Source organism: Miniopterus schreibersii (assembly GCF_964146895.1).
Source record: "Miniopterus schreibersii genome assembly, chromosome: 1".
NCBI classification, from domain to species: domain Eukaryota; kingdom Metazoa; phylum Chordata; class Mammalia; order Chiroptera; family Miniopteridae; genus Miniopterus; species Miniopterus schreibersii.
The window spans coordinates 174,325,654-174,342,215 of NC_138101.1; the positions used below are offsets into that span (position 1 = coordinate 174,325,654).

Genomic DNA, 16,562 nt, shown 5'->3' on the forward strand with positions numbered 1-16,562 from the left:
CAAGGACTCAGTTTCCACTGAATTTCAGACCTGGAATTTGTATATCATGGCCTAAGATTGGGGCTCTTCCCCACTCCCCAGCGTCCAGTGGGAGGCAGGGACCCAGTAATCTACGTTGGTTAACAAGCGCCTCCCCTTCCCTCCAGGTGACCCCGAAGCCTGGACCACGCTATCAGAACCGCTGATCCAGATCCTTAAAACCATCTAACCCAAACCCCTCATTTTACAAAGGGTCCACAGAGGTAACTATGATTTGATTAAGGTCTGGTAGCTAATTCGAAGATCTGCTCTTCCCCCTCCTCCCCCCCCGCCCCCCGCCCGCCCCTGGCCCAGAGAAGCCCGGGAATGTTAGAAAGTTCCTCCTTGAAGTTACCCAGAAAAGCTTATTTGCGCGAGTTTGTGGGACGCCCCCTCCCCCGCCCGTTCCCGGGTGGTAAACCTGCTCCCTGAGCGAGCCTCTCCCTGGGGCCGTCCCTGAGGTCCAAAGCCCCGAGGGAAAGTTGCGGGCCCGGCGGCCGCGGGGCGTGCGGGGGAGGCGGGCCGCCCCGCCCCCGGGCTCGCGCGCGGGCTCCACACTGGCGGCCGCGCGGCGAGCGCGGGACTCGGCGGCCGGGGCGGGCGGGCGGCGCGGGGCGTGGTTTGCAGCTTCCCGAGCGCCGAGGAGCCGCGCGGAGGAGAGGCGCGCGCTCCGCCGAGCCCCGAGCCTGCGGCTGCACCGAAAAAGCGAGCGGGAGAGCGAGCCGAGGGGCGCGCGGGGGAGCCAGGCTCGCGGGGCGCCCACCCGGGCTGGCCCAGCCGCGCCCTCGGGGGACCGCTGCGGGTGAGCGCGGCCGCGGGGCCCCTGCGCCCTGGTGCGCCTCGGAGTGAGCGGGCTGGGCTGGGCTGGGCTGGGGGGGGCGGGAGGGCGGGGGCGAGGGAGGGGAGGTCCCGGAGCCGGGGGCGGGGGCGGCGGGAGACGGGCACCGACCCGGTGCCGGGGCCCGAGCCCGGCCACGGGAAACTTTGCCCGGGTGGGGAGAGCGGGGTGCGTGGAGGGCGCCGCAAACTTGTCAGCGGGCGGGGCGCCCGGGGATTGGAGCGAGCGCCAGCGGGTGGCGTTTGTCTCTCTGGCTTCTTTGTGTCACCTCCGGGCCCCAGCCCGCCGGCCCGCGGGCTGCGGAGGGGGCTGCGCCGGGGGCTGGCCCCCGATTCGCGTCGCCCCCGCCCCGGCCCGGCCCAGGCCCCGCGCTCGGGTCCGCTGATTGTTTTCGCCCGCGCGTCACGCCTGGGCGGGAAAGATTTTGAACGCGGAGCCCGTCCGAGCGGCGCGGCGCTGAGATTGCCCGGTCGGGCGGCCGGGGCGGCGGGGCCGCGCCCCGGAGGGCGGGGCGGGGCGCGCTGGGGCGCGCGGGGGCCCGGGGCGCGGGGCCCGGCCGGCTCGGGGGTCCTTCCCTGTGGAGCGCTCGGGGTCTTTGTTGTCTGAAATTGCCTTGAGGGTCTCACGGTAGCAGCCTTCTCCTTAGGTTGTTTTTCTTCTGTTAAAAAGAAAAAACGCGGGAGGTGGGGACCTTGTGGGGAATCGGTGCTGCTCCAGACAACACTCGTCAGCGTACTCGATGGAGGTTGAGGAGCCCGGTGTGACACTGGCCTTTGTGGACGCCTGTTATTTCCGAAAGTTGTCGGCCCCTCCCCTCGCGGACGGGCGCGATGGTGCCCGGCGCCGGCCAGCCCGCGCCGAGCCCTCAGGTCCTTTCTGGCCGCTCAGAACTTCTGCACCGTCTGTTCTCTTCTCAAGTCGGTGTGGCTTCGTGCAGCTTCCCGAAGTGTCGCTGGGCTGCCTTAGCTCCGAGGCCCCCTTGCAGATACGCAGTGGCGGGGCCAGGGTGGGCTCCCGCGCTCAGGGTCGGGTTGCGGCTCCTTCCCTCTCGGGTCGCGGCCTTTGAGACGCGGCAACATCGGGGGAGAGTGTTCGCGTGCCATGAGATGGGACCGTCGGTGTGTTTTTATACTGTAATCCGTAGCGCCTTGAGCTTGCTTTCTGGAGAAGTTTGCAGAGACTCCCAAGGGCCTTACTCCACTCACCCCCCACCCCCAGGGAGAAAGGAGCAGGTGTAATTAATCCATATTGTTGTTTTTTTGTTTTTCCGTGGCGAAAACTCTGGATATGTCAAAATAAGTAAAAAGTGGAAATTCTTAGTTCTTTGTCCGCACGTTTGAGTTAAGGATCTTTATTGGGACTCAACAAAAATAAAAATCAAACCAGTTTGATTCAGCATGGTCTTATACATTAAGATTATTATTTTTTTTAAATCACGTGAATAAATTTACCCAGTTAAACATTTTGCAGGCATTTCAGTGCATTAGTGCTAACTGGGTTTGCAGGATATTGCAGTCTGTTTAGAGAACTGAGTCACGAGGGTGTTATTCTAGGTAGTGCCTTCAGTAGGATAGCGGGAAAGTTGAATGTAAAGCTCAAACGTGGAATCAGTCAAGTCTTAATAAATAAGGGAAAAGGTGAAAGCAATTGATTCATTTGTCATTACTCATGTGTTTTAAATACAGATTTTCAATAATTTCACAACATTACTCGTTCATTTACTCAAACAGGCTTTTATTGTATGCCAGCCACTGCGGTGGACTCTGGGGTGCCAAATAATACCATTTATGGAATGCTTGTTTTGTACCAGTAAATGCTTTACATTCATCTAATAAATGTTTATTGAGTGCCCGCAACGTGCTGTGCTAGGTACTAGAGTTACAATGCATGGGAGGGCTGTGGTTCCCTATGCTAATCTAGTGGGTAGCCGGGCAGAACATAAAAAACATTACCAAGCTAATTGCAGGTTTTAGAGTGTAAATCAGATCACAATGGCTTCCCATCTCCTTCTGAGTGAAAGTGGCCCCCAGAGTTTACCCCATATGGTCCTCCTCAGTCCCCTCATCCCATCACCTTTTTAATCTTATCTGCTGCTCTTCTTCCTCAGGTCTACAGCCAAACTAGCTTCCTTGCTGTTTGAGGACCTTTGGCCTTGCTGTTCCCTTTGCCTGCAATGCCCCTGTCCATTCCCCATATCTGCATAGTTCTCTCTGACCCCCTTCACTTCTTTACTCAGTTTTATTCTCAGTGAGCCTTCACTAAACCCCAGATTAAAAGCCCATTTGCAACTCCTAATCCCCCTTTCACAGCCCCCCCCCCCAGCACTTACGACCACCTACTAATGTACTGCATATTTTACTCCTATGTTTGTGGTCTGCCTTCCCCCACTATATTGTATACTCCATCAGTGCTGTTGCATTCACTGTTGTAGCCTCAGAATCTGAGACAGTGCCTGGCCTACAGTAGGCCCTTAAAACTATTTGATGAATGAATGTTGTTCAGTGGAAAGAAGAGAGCAAAAGGATGCTGAGACAGGGTTACCAGGGGTTCCTATGTTAGTGGTGGGAAGGCTTCTAAGAGGAGGTAGCATGAGTCAGGAAAGAGCTCTGGTGTGTGGATTTGTTAGAACTGAGGCAAGTTCTCTGTGGCTGAGCACTGACAGCTGGAGGGAGAGAACTCAATGAAGGTAGAAGATCACGCAGGGCCTTGTAGGCCAAGGTTTGGATGAATTCACCTTGACTCCGCATGTATCCCCATTAGCTCTATGTTGTAGTTTACAAAACTGGACATCAAGGAGATTAACTTTCTGAGGTTACATAGTAGGTGAATGGCACAGCCTCGGATAGGGAGCCAGGTTCTTAGACATCAGAGCACTTGCATTTAACCACACTGTGCCAACATCAGAAGACGTGGTCCCTGTTCTGATGGAGCTGTTCATCTAGTGGGAAGACAAGCCATGCAATATGCATGTGGCATGCTAGAAAAGACGTGGCCCAGGGGCCTGTAGTAGGAAGGAAGCACCTGATTCTGCCTGGGAGTGGGACAGGCCAAATTGGAAAAAACAAAATCAGTTTTTCATTATTATTATTACTATTATTATTTAAATATATCTTTACTGACTTCAGAGAGAGGAAAGGAGAGGGAGAGAGAGAGACAGAAACATCAATGATGAGACAGTCATTGATCGAGCCCACAACCTGGGCATGTGCCCTGACCTGGAATCAAACCCCAATTGCCTGGATCCTAGATCGATGCTCAACCGCTGAGCCACGCCCCGCTGGGCTCCTTTTTTATTATTATTTTGAAATATCTCAGATTGGCTACATTTTAATTAAGAAGTAATGTAAATATTAAATGCCCATTCTTCAGGGCTTCACTGTGTTCATGTTTTTTGTGGGGTTTTTTTCCCTTGCTTGATTTCATGCCTGGCAGTGACCTAGGTCATGTGCCCCCTTTCCTGCTTTTACCGAATAAAGGATTGTGTCTGGGATGGCATAAAATCACAAATGTTTAAAGCCTGTAATTCTTCATAAATTTCAGGTTATGTTCTCCCCTTTCCCCCCCATGATGAGAAGGATCATCTATTCCTTGACAGATAACTATCTGCATGCACTGGGCAGTGTAGGCTAACTTCTCTGACGAACAACCCTGAAGTTGGTCATATAAGAGTGTGTTTTTCACCCAGCCAATAGTCCATTACTCATATTTCTGGTAGGAGTGCTCTCCTGGGCAGCTCCAGGCAGTGACTCAGGGACCTATCTATGTTTCTTACATCTTGCGGCCCCTCCACAAGGATTTTTCCTGAGTGTAAATGTTAATTCTGGGGGCTGGGAAATCCAAGATCAAGATGCTGGCAGGTTTGGTTCCGGGAGCCTGTCTTCTTGGCTTGCAGACGGCCACCTTCTCGATTTGTCCTTACATGGCAGAGACAATGTTCTTCCTTTTTGGTTGTTATCTTGAACTGTCTACACTTTGCAGTTTTGTGTGATAATTTTTAAAGCAGCTTCATTGAGTATACTTGACATACAGTAAATCTGTATGTATTTAGAGTATAAAATTATTAATTTTTTTTTACATATATATACACCTGTGAAACCATCTCTCTCTGGCCCCTCCCTCCACGCTTTACCCCCCTTCCCCAGATAACCAGAGATAGCTTTCTGACCCTGTGGATTAGTTTGCATTTTTAGAATTTTTTATAAAGGGACTCATTCTGTGTATTCCCTTTTGGTCTGGCTTCTTTCGCTTAGCATAATTATTTTGAGATTCTTCCATGCTGTTGTATCAGTGGTTCATTCTTTGTTGCTGAGTGGCATTCCATTGTACGAATATACCCCAGTTCATTTATCTGTTCACCCATTGATTGACATTTGGGGTTTTTTTTTGTTCAGTTTTTTGTTATTAAAAATAAAGCTGCTGTGAATGTTGAACATTATGTATAGTCTTTGTTTGTATGCTTTCATTTACCCTGGATAAATGCCCAGGAGCGGGATGACTGGCTCATATGGTAGGTACATGTGGCAAAGCGGGTATACCATTTTACCCCCCCTAGGTAGTGAATGTATGAGCGTTCCAGTTGCTCTGCTTCCTTGCCAGCACTCGATATGGTCAGGCTTTTCATACCATTCTACTAGATGTGCAGTGGTATCTTGTTGTGGTTTTAATGTGCATTTTCCCGATGAGTAATGAGTGCTTATTTACCATCCATATATCTTCTTTGTTGAAGTTTTTGTTTACATGTCTTGGCCCCCCCCTTTTTTTTTAAATAGAGCTGGTTGCTTTCTCTTCTTTGAGTTTTGAGATTTCTTTATATTTTCTGGATACAAGTCCTTTATTAGATACATGATTTGTAAATATTTACTTTCAATCTATTGCTTATCTTACATTCTCTCTTTTTTTTAAAAAAACATTTTTATTGATTTCAGAGACAGGAAAGGAGAGGGAGAGAGAGAGAGAGAGAGAGAAGCATCAATGATGAGAGTCATTGATGGGCTGCCTCCTGCATGCCCCCTGCTGGGGATTGAGCCCAAAACCCGGGTATGTGCCCTGACCCAGAATTGAACCTCAGTCTCCTGGATTATAGGTCGATGCTCAACCCTTGAGCCATGCTAGCTGGGTACATTCTCTTAACAGTATCTTTGATGATCAGAAGTTTTAAATTTTAATTAAGTCCAGTTTGTACTTTTGGTGTTGTACCAGAGAAATCTTTGTTTAACTCAAGGTCACAAAGGCTTTTTTTCTAAGAGTTATAAAACTCTTAGTAGTTTTCCATTTTCCATTTAGGTTCTTCTACTTTGAGTTTATGGAGCAAAGTATGGGTTGAAGTTCACTCTACTGTGACCAGGAACATTTGGCAATTTCTGGAGACGAGATAATGCCTGCAGACCATGTACTGAGTGTGTGTTGAGGGGGTATGTTTGCTGTCGGTGTCTAGTGGGTCAAGGCTGGGGATTCTTCTGAAGATCCTACAATGAACAGGAGAGATCTTCTCAATGAAGAATCAGTCAGAAAAATGTCAGTAGTGCAAAGATGGAGAAATTCTAGGCTAGAGGTTTATCAATTTTATTGGCCTTAATGAACTAGTTAGCTATTGGTTTCATTGATTCTCTCTATTGTTTTTCTGTTTTCTATTTAATTGATTTTCACCTCAATTCTTCTTATTTTTTCTTCTGCTTATTTGAGTAGATCATTGCCGTAGGGTGGGGAATGTCTGGCCTCTGGGCCGGATACGGCCCGAGAAATCATTTGGTCTGGCCCTGCCAAGGCAACGGCAGGTGGGACTCGAAATTCAATAAATCTAGGAGCTTTTCTCATAGCTAATTTTTAAGTTGATAATTTTGTATGGCTCGGGACCGATGTTATAAATACCTAAGTGGCCCTAGGCAGAAAAAAGGTTCCCCACCCCTGCTGTAATAGGAAGACACTTCAGGACCCTGTGGGGTAGGACAGCACTCAGAACACCTACCTCGGGGAACTTCAGACAGGCACTGCTGAGTGTGCTGGGCTTCCTGTCTTTCCTCTGAGCCGCCTCAGGAGGGGGGTGGGCTGGCAGAAGGAATCATCTGCCCCTGCTTACATCCTCCAGACCCTGAGAGCTCTTGGTTCTCTAGAATTGGCCTTCTCCTTGTTACTCTGGTTCCAGCTGACTTTTAGTTCCTTTAGGTCCCACCAGGCCTTGCTGTTTGTCATTAGTGAGTAGCTGCTCTTCATCTGGGTGTGTAAATGAACCTTTATTCGGAATGTTAATACATTGACAAATACTCAACTGTAAGTGAGTAGAAAAACACAACTCATTCAACAAGTTAATTTATTTTGTAAATATTTACTGAATCTGGGCTCTGACACACTGATGAAAATTTATGTCCCCTGCTCTTAGAAGCCAACTGTCTAGTAAGAGAAAGCCCACAAGCAGAGGAACATGCACCCCAATGTGGTAACTGGTGATCACTACAATGGAGACGTGAATGGGGCAGTGGGAGTAAGCTTAGAGTGGTGGTTCTCCACGTGTGGTCCAGGGGCCAGCAGCATCAAGCCTACACAATCTGACCCTTGAGGGTGGGGCCCAGCAACCTGTGTTTAACAAGCTTTCCAAGTGATTCTGATGCACACTCAAGGCTGTAAAACCACTAGCACAGAGGATTAGATGATCTCTGAGATTTTTTTTCCTAGTTCCTAAATTCTATGAGTATGGATAATAAATGTGCTATTGCCCTTTTGTGGCTCAGTTGGTTAGAGCCATCCTGTGCACTGAAAGGTTACCGGTTTGATTCCTGGTCAGTTCCCGGTAGGGGGTGTGCAGGAGGCAACCGATCGATGTCTTGTTCTCATACCAATGTTTCTCTCTTTCCGTCTCCCTTCCTCTCTCTCTAAAACTCAGTAAAAAATCTTTTTTAAAAAATATGCTATTCCCTCATTGCACTCTTGAATGAATTCAAAGAGAGTCTGGAAGCTTTGTCTAGAAATAAATGATAAAGATTTATTCACGGGTCTAAGCATTTTCAAACCAGAAACACAACTAGGCAAAAACCCAGATGTGTTCTGAAGAAGAAAGAAAAGCTAAGTGTTCTTCTAGTAAAAAGTATATCTGTGAAAAGAATCAGTCCTGCATTCTTAGCCTCTGGATTGGTCAAGATGGGAACTTTCTAGATGATCGCTGCTCTGGATGGTGGATGCATGACCATTCTTTCCTCAGTCTTTCAGGGGGTACTCAGCGGGTTATCTGGAGGTTTGATGTATATCCCGGCATTGGTGAAGGACTGGCACATTCAAAATAAGCTTCCAGGCTAGTTAATGCAGGAATAGAATCGTTTCCTCATACCTCAACCTACTTGATTGTAATAATTTAGCAGCTTGACTGTAGTGACTCTGTTTACTCCTCCGTGCTTTCAGAGCAGTGTTGCACTAATGAAGTGTCATGTGAACATTAATTGCTATGTGGGTAAAATAGAAATTGGTAAAGTTATGCCTGACATTGGAGAAATAGTAAATTAGAGATTTTGAAAAATTTTATTATGAAAAAATTTTAAATATATTCAAAAGCAGAAATAATAGTGAAATGAACTCCTGTGTAAACACTATCCAGTGTTAATAATTATCAAATCCTGCTAATCTGGTTTTATCTATACCCTCATCTATCGCTGCATGCTGGATTATTTTGAAGTAAATTCCACACATCGTATCATTTCATTCATCAATAATTAGATTTTAAATTATTTGAGCTATCAAGATGCTCGAGATGAATTTGAAACAGAATCACATAGTTTTTTTTATGGTTATATGATAAGTTATAAAGTTTATCTGGAGCTTATTTACACAAAAGATGAGTAAAATAAAACAGTAACGTGGACATGTGTACATATCTTCTCATTAGCATAAAATTCATTAAAAATAAATATACTGGTTATAACAGTGAAAAAAATTAAAACATTTTATGTACCATCATCATGATGGCAATAAATACATTGTACTTATAGATAATACTCTAGACTAGCAAGAAAGAATATACACCCATACACTGCCAAAGTGGAAACATTGTGCTGGAAGGAGAGACTTAAATTTGAAAGACAGGTTTTTGGGAAGGGAGATGTTATAAGAAGTCTTTACTGTTTTCTAGGCAAATTTTAATACATTAAAAATTTACATTATAATAACATATTATAAATTCTCATTACTCCTTTCAGCAGTTTTGTTGCCTCATTTGGAAAGAAAAGGTATTCAACATTTAGGAACAATAGATCTTTTTTTAAAAATGTACTCAGTCAACGTTCTGCACACACTCTTCATTAAGGGTAGAGATAACCTATTCAGTTAGCACTCAGCCTGTCAGAGAGCTCATGTTTGGAGAAAGGAGGCAGAATTAATCTACACAGACATACTGCCTGTTTTCTCCCACTCTGGCTTTGGAGTACAAGTTATGATATCCTGAGGAAAAGCCGATTGTATTACAACTGAAATGTTTATTTTTGGCTGTGACTGTCTGATACATAAATGAATGGGTCATACCATAGATATTAGCTAATTTTCACTTAAAAAATGCTAATTGCTTAGAAGTACAAATTGGCAGTTATTAAAACAGTCACAGGGATATAAAATACAGCATAGGGACTATAGTTAGTAATATTGTAATAACTATGTATGGTGCCAGGTGGGTACTAGACTTATGGGGGAGGGAAAAATCACTTCATAAGTTATATAAATGTCTAACCAGTATGCTGTACACCTGAAACTAATATAATATTGAATGTCAGCTGTAATTGAAAATTTAAAATAAATAAAGCTGTTCAAGACTGTTCCCTATGCCTCCAGAAGAAATAGGTTAAAAAAACAACACCCACAACTCAAATGCATCTAAGCTATTAGTGCTATGATAGGTTATAGCCAATGTATGATGAGATTATGTGATAGAATAATGCACGCTAGAGCTTTTATTTTTTATTTTACTTACTTTAAAATATGTGTTTATTGATTTCAGAGAGAAGGAGAGAGATAGATAGAAACATCAATGATGAGAGTCATTGATCAGCTGCCTCCTGCTCACCTCTTCTGGGGATCACCCGGGTATGTGTCCTGACCAGGAATCGAACCTTGATCTCCTGGATCATAGGTCGATGCTTAACCCCTGAGCCATGCTGGCCGGGCCCATGCTAGAGCTTTTAGTTCAAAAATTTTGGCTAGTCATTCAGGAAAAAAGAAAGAACAACTATTATAAATTGTGTTTATAAAAGAGTTAAAGGTGTGTTTTATTATTGCACTTGTATGTTAACAGAAAAAGGTTACTAGCATTCTCTGGGTTGAATAGCCTTTGTAGTCACTCATTTGATGACACTGAGTAAGAATTTTTTCTCTGTTAATGGACTAGCATTTAAAAGAAAGTCTGTTACCTTTGTAGTCTTTGTACTTTTTTTCATTATAACAAGCTGCAACTCACTTAGGTAATAATTAATTTTATAAATAGTGTTTAGTCCAGAACTGACTATGTGCCCTTCTGAGCCTGATGAAAGGGAAACTCCCAAATGCTTATTACCATGGTTGATGATTTGATTACAAGACTCTGATGGTGATGCTTTCTGAGACTTGGAAGGTGAACTCCTCTGAGTCATGGTGTTGTCTCGCAGTTGGCTGTGTGTTTTCTTAGCAACTGCTGCTGATTTCAGGTTGGAGCAGGGAGAGTGGGTTTTGAAATGATCCAACATATTCTTTCAGGCTATGTGTGCCTGTTAAACCTTGTAAACTTACGGTTAATATTGTGTGTGCCACAAAAAGGAAAGATTTCATTGCAAATCATTTTTCTTCTGATCTCCTTTTCAGGGGGTTGGGGGCGGGGGTGAGAAAGGAGAAACATAAGTGAATCGGGGAGACTGTGGACCTGCTTGTTTATGCCCCTGGACTGGAGCAGAACCGCAATGGCTTCCACATGCTGACGGGATAAATATAATTTACTGGGGTCTTGATCTTGAGTAATACTCCCATGAGTGTCAGTATTAAAGGAACGAGTGGAATTCAGAAATATCTGAGGTGTAGTGCAATGTGAACAACATAGCTTCTGAAGTCAGACCGAGCTTGGTTCAAATCCTGGCTCTTCCATGTACTCGCTGTATCCCTTGGGCAAACCACATACCCTGCCCGAGTTCAGGAGGGTTACACGTGCTGCTGGGACACTGCAGGTCACAGTATAGTAGCTACGGTCGAACACGATGGAACACATGGTAATGAATGCTAGTTATTGCATTCAGTCCGGGGCGTGGGGAACGAGGGGCTGAGTGACAGGCTTAGAGGGGATCAGAAGTGAATCAGGCCCGGGGGCAGATCGCCTTGTAAACATCCCTCTCTCGGGTGATACAGAATGAAAGACATGCCAACGGAGCTGCGAGCAGAGTGCGGTGGGCGCGGAGTGGTGGTCGTGGACGGCGGCTTTGGGGAGTCTGGGGCTGGTTTTGTGGAACGCCGACGTTTGAGCCGGGCGTGTAGCTGCATCTGGAAGGATGAGCAGGCTTCACGGTGGCGGGTGGAGGAGCAGGCTGCAGGCTGAAGAACAGCACCGACGAAAGCGTGGGGCTCGCGGCAGGATGTGGTGGGAGGGCTCTGGGTCGGTGGTGCTTTGTGGTTAGATCTTGGGGAGTCTTGCACACGCAAGTGTTTGGACTCTTTCCTTCTTGTCACTAGGGAACCAAGGCAGGTGCTTGGTGCGAGCTCTGTTTCATGGTAATGTTCTGAGAGATGGATTGGAGAGTCAGGGAGTCCAAATACAAGGGTGTTTTCAGAAAACCAGGGGAGCGACGAACAGAACCAGAGGGTCCTGGAAGGAGATGGTGCCATTATTGGAGAGAGGGAGAAGGCGGGGGAGAAAACGATGGTCTGGCAGTGGGGGGGCTCACGGGTTCTTTGAGCTCTAAGATTAGTGGACGTGTAGCTGGCAATTGGAAATTCAGTTGTGAAAGAGGGACGCTAACATTTATCGTGCACCTGCCATGGCTCAGGGCGTATGCTGTCTTCACAAATCATCATCGGAAGCAAATAGTATTTTTATTGATGGAGAAGCGGGCTCAGCAGGGGCCTGATATTTAAACACCTACGTTAATTTCAAGGCACTTCTCACTTGTATCTTTCTCTTCAAGCTTTTTGGAGCAGGAGGAGAGCCAGGGCTCGACACAGCGAGTCTGAGTACTGAAGGCAGCAGGCTCCCCTCTGGCATTTCCATCAGTTTCCACACTCAGGCTCCCATTGCATTTTCTTTTACCGCGAGGAGAGAGACACCCTCCAGCTGGGTGGTTTGAATGTGTTACCTGAGGAATGTGAAGCAAGTTTCCTACTCAATCTTGAGTCTCAAGTTCCAACGTTACTTTCCTTTTAGAGCTGCTTGATGAAATGGAAACGTTTGGGTAGGAGTGGGTAAAAACTTTACAAAATAAACCTTCTTTTAGTTGAATTGGAGAGGACCAGGGGGCGGAGTCAGTGAAGCTTTTCTCCTTAATGTTATTGCCTTCGTTAGATGATAAAATATGGGAGCTGAGGTCAAGCTCATGGATGCAATAAAAATTAAGTCTGGCAAGACTTTGGGCATTTCTTGAAAGTTTATTGTTATTATTACAAAAATCCATCAACACACATATTTAAAAAGTGAAAGCCCTTCCTCGTATTATTTTCACTTTCCATTTCTGCAGTCTCTGTCCCTGGAGATAACCATTATGGACAGCTGTATGTTTATCCCATGTGAATGTTTACAAACACTTGGAACCTTGGCAAAGTAATAATTGTGCACCGTAGTTAGAATTTGTGCTTTTTTTCTTTTTCCTTAGACATTTGGTATCGGCGGTCCATTATTGAGGATTCATAAATATGGGTGCTTCCTTTAGACTGTGTTCTGAAAGCCCCGTGAACATGAAATGTAACCTCAGTTCAGTGCTTTTGATCGCCTTTCAAATCAGTGACATACCTAGGGTTAGAATTTAGATACCTGAGCTTCCCATGTGTTGCTAAACCAGTTCTGGTAGTTAATTTATTACACAAGTTTGCCATTTAACTGCTACTGCACCAGCAGGCAAAAAGCATGTCTCATCCGATTTCTCTACAGAGGAGAAAGGACAGAGAATTTAAATTGACACAGGCCTATCTTAGTTTGGTCACTCTATTAATCTGTTAATTACTTCCTATGTTGAGTGATCATACACTACGTGTTCTGGTAAATTTCTCTATAGAATTGTGGGGCGTGTGAGTAGATTAGATCGATCTTGCCCGTTAGGAAGTTTCTTTTAAGGACATGGAATGTGGGGCCTGCATACTTCTGTTCATGCAGTTCTTGCCAGTCACTTGCAATTTGGTCTTGGGAAGTTACTTAACTTCTCTGTTTCCCAAATGAGGTAGATAGTATCTACCTTACGGACTTGTGAGGATTAAAGAGATGGTACATGTAAAATGTCTGGCACAAATTAAGTGCTAAATAAATATTAACTCTCCTTGTTACTGTTTTATTATTATTATCAAACAGAGAACCAAGAAATTTGGTCCCCTATGTGAGGAGAATTTATCTGTTCCTACTTTCAAGCTAACAAAGGAGATGTCACTCTGCTTTTATCGCACTGTGGATTGTGAGGCCTGTGCAAATATTGAGATAACACTCTTTAATCAGATACAAATCTCAGTACTGTACGGAGTCAGTCAGCTTCTTAACTAGATAAGTTGGAGGAGCTTCAGCCAAAGGATTATGCAGAGATTTTGTTTAGTCTTAGTGGTCCTCCTTCTCGAGATCCTTCAGAGGTTCTAGCTTTGCTTCTACTCAGGAAAATATTGTGTCATGCGAAAGACATTTTTAGGAGAGTGTTCCAGTTGTTCACTGATGGGGAGAAATCAACTTAGGTGGTGTTTCTTTTTGAGGGTTTTATGTTATGTGTTTTGGGGATTAGGGACAGGTCAGAGATATTTCCAGGAGGAAGGCTTGGAGAGAAGGGAAAAAGATTTCTTAGAAATCTCAAAACTATAGTCTGAAATTCCATGAAAAGAAAACTTAAGAATTTTGTAATCAGAGTTAGTGGAGGTAAGAGGTCAGAAGGATTATTCATGTTTTTGGAAGTTCGTCTTCACAGGAAGGCACATAATTTCTAACTTTTTTAATGAACTAGAAGATAATTAAGGAAAAGTAATCGCAGAAGTAGACAAATAGTTTTTTAAATCCAGATTTCGAATGGAGTCACTGTACATGTTGTAACAACAAAGATAATTTAGTGTCCCCAGAAGTGCATTCTGTTCTTTCCCTGAGTTGATGTGATCTCGTGTCAGATCTTAAAATTGTGCTCACAGAAATGGGAAATATGTATCTTTAAGGAAAACTCAGAAACAAGTAATCCTGGTTGTTTCTCTTCAGGTGAGAAATTTATGCCATGTTTAGAAATGAAATGGAAACTAGTTTGCAAGCTCTCTAGCAAGTCACAAGGGAAGCCTAGGGGAGGGGATGATTTCACAAAGTTCTGCTATTTCAGAAATCAAATCTGATTTTTAGAGACACCTGCAATTTCCATAGCTTGATTCAACAACTTTTTTAAACAGTTGAATACCTGTTAAAGAGTTGCACTGCTGTCTGGCACCCTAGAAAAAACAGCTTCTAAATTACATCACAGTTAATTTTTCATCTTTTTTTCCCTTCTTCTCACCTCCTTTCACACTTACCAGTCAGCATGCTAAGATTTATTTATTTTTATATTTTGTTAATCCTCACCTGAGGATATTTTTTCCACTGATTTTTAGAGAGAGTGGGAGGGAGGGAAGTGGGGGAGAGAGAAAGAGAGAGAAAAAAATTGATGTGAGAGAGACACATCAATTGGTTGCTTCCCTCATGAGCCCCGACCTGGGCCGGGGATCAAACCTGCAAGCCAGGTACGTGCCCTCAACTGGGAATCGAACCCGAGACCCTTCGGTGTGGGGGCCGATGCTCTAACCACTTAGCCACACTGGCCAGGGCAGCATGCTACGATTTAGTGGTTAGGTAAGACTGGGTGTTAAGTATTTAGTTAGAACTCCCCATTTATCAGTACAGTTGCACAGTAATGAATGGTTCTTTGGAAGTAAAGAGTTAAAGAGAAACACAAACTCAATGAGGCACTCTAATTTTGAGGAGATTTGAATTTTTAAAACTTCCCTTAGAAAAGTTTCCTTAAAGTTCTAGTATGAAAACCATAATCTGAAGTGGTTAGAGGAATGTCATTTATTTAACTTTAAATTTTTATTTATTTATGCTTTTAGTTTTTTTATGGTTTTTAGAATTGATTTTAGAGAGGAAGGGAGAGGGGTAGATAAATAGAAATACCGATGAGAGTCATTGATCGGCTGTCTCCTTCACTCCCCCTGCTGGGGATCGAGCCTGCAACCTGGGCATGTGCCCTGACTGGGAATCAATTCGGTGACCTCTTGGTTCATGGGTTGATGCTCAACTACTGAGCCACACTGACCGGGCAATGCTTTTAATTTTTTAAAACTTAATTTTCAGTTACAGTTGACATACAATATTATATTAGTTTCAGGTGTACAACATAGTGACTAGACATTCATACATCTTATGAAGTGATCACCATAAACCTAGTACTCAATCTGACACCGCGCATAGTTATTAAATAAAGTTGGATTGTAGGGAATAGAACAGGACTTTTTAAGGTGAGTTCTTGAGGGTGTGAGAAATGGTTACTCATAGGAAAGATAAAAAATTGAGTAAGTACAGTATCATTTGTAAGGTACCAGTTATAAATTCTAATCCTGGATTTGTCCCAGTTTTATGCCCTTGAATAAATCACTAATGTTAATGGTCTCAGTTTCCCCACCTCAGGAGTATCATGATTACATAGAATAACCTCGAAGCACATCTAAAGACAAGTATGTTTTGTCTTACATCAATTAATCTGCCCTCTTTTCACTGATGTCCATTGATCTCTCTTAAGCCAGCCCACGCTCCACAAAGGGTAACAAAGGAGAGTGTGGTGGGATTACTTTAAAATAAATGTACCCGTGCTATCCATAGTGAGACAGCAAGCCTGGGCTCCTGTCTGATTTATACCTTGTACAGCCACAGAAGCGATGGGTGGTTGTTAGAGTCCAGAGTTCAACGCCCATTGTGCTGAATTCAGTGCAGAGTTTTAGGACTGAATTTCACAGAAGAGGAAGCAGGATTCAGGGTTGGTGAGGTCCCGCGGGTCACTGGCAGAACCAGGAATAAAACGGCAATCTCCAGGCTCCCGGCTCAGAGCTCTTGGTGCTGTGTGTGTGTAATATTTAAATTGTTGAGTATTATCTAAGACCCGTGGGAAAGTATGTCATCCTATAGTAAGTGTTTACATGCTTTGGCATCCTCCTTAGGAAACAAAATATTTCTACCATGGTGTGATCCATCCTTCCTCCTCAGAGGTAGCTGGTATCTTGAATTCGGTGTTTGCCATTCTCAGGCATTTCTTTACAGTTTTGTTGAGTATGAGTGTTAAGGGTGACTGTCAACGTCTTTAACAACTGGTAGTGCTGGGAACTGCCACAGGCAATGGATGCTGACCATGAACAATGGATCCAGCCCGGCCAGGGTGTCCTGGCCGAATATCAGGCCCGTCTTGGGTCCCTAAGCAATATTTTTAAGATTGTGTATAATTCACATCATTCTGTGTGCATTCTTCTGCAAGCTGCTTTTTCCCCTCTCAACTTTATGTTTGCAAGATGCATCCACGTTGATAAGGATAAC

At 44.5% G+C, this 16,562-nt stretch overlaps 1 protein-coding gene across 5 annotated transcripts in view; it reads left to right on the forward strand.

Annotated features, from left to right (window-relative positions):
- The first annotated feature begins 634 nt into the window (after positions 1 to 634).
- The window catches only part of SYNE2 (spectrin repeat containing nuclear envelope protein 2), a 276,194-nt gene continuing 260,266 nt past the window's right edge, over positions 635 to 16,562 (forward strand). For all 5 annotated transcript variants that reach the window (XM_081146179.1, XM_081146181.1, XM_081146184.1 and 2 more), the window contains exon 1: positions 635 to 820. The gene's annotated coding sequence lies outside the window, so the exon portion shown is untranslated. The remainder of the gene's footprint in view (positions 821 to 16,562) is intronic.